The 5,335-nt window shown below is 36.1% G+C and overlaps 1 protein-coding gene across 4 annotated transcripts in view; it reads right to left on the bottom strand.

Annotated features, from left to right (window-relative positions):
* Nucleotides 1–5,335, bottom strand: part of TBCK (TBC1 domain containing kinase) — a 213,329-nt gene that overhangs the window by 108,868 nt on the left and 99,126 nt on the right. The window lies entirely within an intron of this gene.

Raw genomic sequence — 5,335 nt, 5'->3', positions numbered from 1 at the left:
TCCAAGGAGTAAGCGTCTTTTAATTTCATGGCTGCAGTCACCATCTGCAGTGATTTTGGAGCCCCAAAAAATAAAGTCTGACACTGTTTCCACTGTTTCCCCATCTATTTCCCATTAGATCCACTGGACCCAGATGTTAAATGGTTAACTTGTTTTCCCTTGTATACCAAAGGTTATATTAGTTATATTTTTTGCAAGTAATGATTTCCATAATACTAAAAAATAAATAACTGCATAAATATACCTTTCTCTATTAATTATTACTTGACTTATAATACTGAGCCAAAAAACTACAAAATAGAAATCAATAACAAAATCACTTGGGCAATTTAACGGTTGTGAAACCCACATTTATCATTTTTGGAAAAGATTAGCTATATATCCAAAGTAGGTTTCAATTATCTCACTGAGTATTTAAAAAAAACAAATTTCAAAAATTTCAAATAATTAATTTTAAGTAAAAGACTACAAAACATGCTATGCAGCACTTTCTGGGAGATAGAAAAGTACCTTAAAAATTCAGCAAATAAAAAATGTTAAAATCTAAAATGGAGTGGCAATCTTATCAACTCAAAAACAAAGTCTTTGCTGTTGTTATATCATTATTTACTCCAGCAAAGTATTTGCTAACTGAAACAGTAAAATACTATATCCATTATAGTTTGTAATAGAATGCTTTTCTAAATATAAATCCTATGAATATGACCAAAGAAACAGTGCAACATGATCAAACTCTAATAAATAAAACAAGAAAACTAATAATGGCTAACTCCTTAAAATTTACTGTGTACTTGGAACTGTGTTGAACTGTTTATACATATTATCTCATTTAATCGTCACAATAATCTTAAGACATACGATTTATTATAATCAACATTAAAGAGCACTATGGATAAGAGAAACTAACTTAACTGTTTAGCTACTAAGTTGAAGAGTCAGGATTAGAACTCTGTCCCATTTCACACCTGTGTCTGAGTGCTTATTCTCAAATTGTGTTCATAGACTCCTGGGAATCTTTAAAAGCCAGGGCCCCAAAGTTCAAAACTATAACAATACTAAGACGTTTTTGCTCCTTTTTCTTTTTTTTTTTAATTATGTTCACACTTGTGCTAATGGTACAAAAACCACTGGTGGATAAAATTGCTGGCACAATATCACAAATCAAAGTGGGGGCACTAAGTATAAAAGTCATAATCTTGTGAAGGTTAAAAACTAAAAATGATTCATTTTGCAAAATATTTTTTAAAATGTTCCGTGAGACAAACTGGGAAGTAGGTATAAAGCACTTGTACTGTGTACTGAAGTAAAACATTGCCTTGAAAGAACCTCCCTGATGGCCCAGGGGCAAACCTACTTCCAGTGCAGGGGGTTCAGGTTCAATCCCTGGTTGGGGGACTTAAGATCCCACACGCCACGTGGCTCAGCCGAAAAGAAAAAAAAAAGGTTGCCTGGAGGAAAAAGCACTTGGGCAATGGTTTGAGCTATGAGCCATTGTAGGTGACTTTTTCAAGAAATGCCAAGTTTAATGTTATATTGGAAAAATAAAATAAAAACAATAATTTTTTTCATGCTTGGATATTTGGTGGACATTTCTCGAAAATGAAGTGAGCCTGTCACTTCAATAAAAAATTCTAGCTGTCAGGTGAAGATTAGAATTTTGGAAAATTGTATCTGCCAGTGTGAGCTTGGCAGCTTCTCAATACTTAATGAATTTCTGCATGAGATCAGTGGTGATATTAATGAATGTGATTTTTTGATATATATAACTAAATGTTTCATAGTTGAAACATCTGAATAATTCAATGCACTGATATTTTTTAAATGACCAATTACAACATCAGAAAATCACATATGGGTAAAAGAGCCATTCAAAGTGTAAGAGAGACTGATAGATTTGAATATAAAAGAATATGAAAAGTTCACTGACATAGTTTTAGACTGTATATTGTAATTAAGCATTAAGAAACTACCTTTTGCAATTATGTCTGTGTAGGGCCAACAGATTTTCTTTATGTACTTCAACCAGAACAATGAACTGCAACAGGAATGAATTTAGAAGCAGATATGAGAACCTAACTTTCCTCTATTAAGTAGAAGTTGCAAAAATATAAAACAATATTACTTTTCCATTATTTTGTTTTGGAAAACAATTACTTTTCTGAAAAATTTTATTTTGTTAACATATAATGATTCTGCTATTTTCATTAAAAATTAATACATAATTTTTTAAATGTCTCAGTAAATACTGACAGATATAACTCTACCTATAAACTCTTTGAGATACTTGCTAATTTTTAAAAATGTGAAGGGGTCCTGAGACCGACCAAAAAGTTTGAGAACTACTGCATCATATTATACACTTAAAAAAAAAATGGAAGTTTAGATGATTTACAATATTGTGCTTGTTTCAGGTGTACAGAGTACTGTTTCAGGTTTGTTTTGTTTTCTGTAGAGTGTATTCCATTATATGTTATTATAAGATATTAGGTATAATCCCCAGTGCTATGCAGTAAGTTCTGTTGCTTATCTCTTTTATGTATAGTAATCAGCCTTCATTGATCTCATACTCCTTAAAATCTGTCCCTCCCTTGCTCCTTCTCTCCCCTTTGGTAACCATACATTTGTTTTTGTCTGTGAGTCTGTTTCTGTTTTGTACATAGATTCATTTATATTACTTTTTAGAGTCCATATATAAGTGGTATCATACAGCATTTGTCTTTGTCTGAATTATTTTACTAAGCATATACTTCCTTTTACTTGTCTGTCAATCAGTATAAGGATACATTAGTTTGAAAGCAGAGTAAGAATTTAAGAAAAAGGGAAACCTGGTGGATTCTTAACTTCTATGTATATGTTCTTAGCAAGAAGATACCAAACATTACTTTGTCATTGCCTGTGAGATTAGTAAGTCTTGGGCTCTATGATATGAGTGCTTTCTGAAAGGTAATTTAACCTCTACTATAAGAGAGCTCAATAAGCCCTTTGTGTTCAAGGGTTTTAAAGAATCCAAGGGTGGTAGAATGGGTTAGGAGTCAAGTCAGGGAAGCTGTAGTTTCCCAGTCGTCAAGTACAGATGTGAGACTGGACCATAAAGAAGGCTGAGTGCCGGAAAATTGATGCTTTTGAACTGTAGTGCTGGGGAAGACTCTTAAAAGTCCTTGGGTTGTAAGGAGATCAAACCAGTCAAAACTAAAGGAAATCAACCCTTAATATTCATTAGAAGGATTGATGCTGAAGCTGAAGCTCCAACACTTAGGCCACCTGATGTGAAGAGCTGGCTCAGTGGAAAAGACCTTGATGCTGGGAAAGACTGAAGGCAGCAGGAGAAGGGGGCTGCAACGGATGAGAGGTTAGATAGCATCACTGACTCAATGGACATGAATTTGAGCAAGTCTGGGAGATAGTGAAGGACAGGAAAGCCTGGCATGCTGCAGTCCATGGAGCTGTAAACAGTCACGATTTAGCTACTGAACAACAACAACAAGGAAAACACAACAGCCAAAGGATACATCATAGCACTCTAGGATGGTCTAGGACAGGTTGGCGGGGACTTCTATTATGGGAGATTCTAAATAAGGTGCAATCTTCTAATTTATCTTATAACCACTGCTGCTGCTGCTGCTAAGTCGCTTCAGTCGTGTCCGACTCTGTGCGACCCCATAGACGGCAGCCCACCAGGCTCCCCAGTCCCTGGGATTCTCCAGGCAAGAATACTGGAGTGGGTCACCATTTCCTTCTCCAATGCATACATGCATGCTAAATTGCTTCAGTCATGTTGGACTCTGTGCGACCCCATGGACAGCAGCCCACCAGGCTCCTTTGTCCACAGGATTCTCCAGGCAAGAATACTGGAGTGGGTTGCCATTTCCTTCTCCACTTGTAACCACACTAGATAAAAATCTAAAAATAAAAAAAATTCTAAAAAATTCATTGTCACCAATGTCTGTAGATTAAAATCTAAAATTTTTTTATGCAACAATAACAACATAAAGGCTAGGAACGAATGATGGAACAAATGAACAAACCAAGCAAATATCCAGGAATCGAACCCAGGTCTCCCACATTGTAGGCAGACGCTTTACCGTCTGAGCCACCAGGGAAGTCCAAATTATATAAATATTTCTGATAAATACTTTCATATTTTTAGCTACTACAAACTCAGCTAAATAGAAGTTTGGAGAATGACAGCGATAAACTTTTAGGAAAGGAGAAAATCAGCAGTGGTATAAGCATCCATTAAGAGTGTAGTTAAATGACAATGGTTTTGCCAGCATATTTATCACTGAATTTGCTGACGTTATCTTTAGCAGTGACAGTAGGTCAAGAGGCGCGTATAGTACTGGAATACGGCCTTTGTCATGTTTCTTACTGTCCACCTGATAACTTTTCATAACTTTCAGGTTGAATGCTATTCATTGCATTTCAGAAAAAGTTTCCTTAAGAATGAAGAAACAGAGGAAAATAATAGAATGGGGGATCTCTTCAAGAAAATTAGAGATACCAAGGGAACATTTCATGCAAAGATGGGCTCGATAAAGGATAGAAATGGCATGGACCTAACAGAAGCAGAAAATATTAAGAAGAGGTGGCAAGAATACACAGAAGAAATATACAAAAAAGATCTTCATGACCCAGATAATCAAAATGATGTGATCACCAATCTAGAGCCAGACATCCTGGAAAGCAAAGTTAAGTAGACTTTAGGAAGCATCACTATTAACAAGCTAGTGGAGGTGATGGAATTCCAGTTGAGCTATCTAAAATCCTGAAAGATGATGCTGTGAAAGTGCTGCACTTAATATGCCAGCAAATTTGGAAAACTCAGCAGTGGCCACAGGACTGGAAAAGGTCAGTTTTCATTCCAATCTCAAAGAAAGAAAGGCAATGCCAAAGAATGCTCAAACTACCGCACAATTGCAGTCATCTCACAAGCTAGCGAAGTAATGCTCAAAATTCTCCAAGCCATGCTTCAGCAGTATGTGAAATGTGAATTTCCAGATGTTCAAGCTGGATTTAGAAAAGGAAGAGGAACCAGAGATCCAACATCCGTCAGATCACTAAAAAAGCAAGAGAGTTCCAGAAAAACATCTACTTCTGCTTTATTGACTACGCCAATGCCTTTGACTGTGTGGACCACAACAAACTCTGGAAAATTCTTAAAGAGATGGGAATACCAGACCACCTGACCTGCCTCTTGAGAAACCTATATGCAGGTCAGGAAGCAACAGTTAGAACTGGACATGGAACAATAGACTGGTTCCAAATAGGGAAAGGAGTACGTCAAGGCTGTATATTGTCACCCTGCTTATTTAACTTCTATGCAGAGTATATCATG

Source organism: Bison bison, unplaced genomic scaffold (genome assembly GCF_000754665.1).
Source record: "Bison bison bison isolate TAMUID 2011002044 unplaced genomic scaffold, Bison_UMD1.0 scf7180017864263, whole genome shotgun sequence".
NCBI lineage: Eukaryota > Metazoa > Chordata > Mammalia > Artiodactyla > Bovidae > Bison > Bison bison.
Note: the sequence above shows the minus strand (reverse complement) of the source record. Positions and strands in the feature narration are given on the sequence as shown.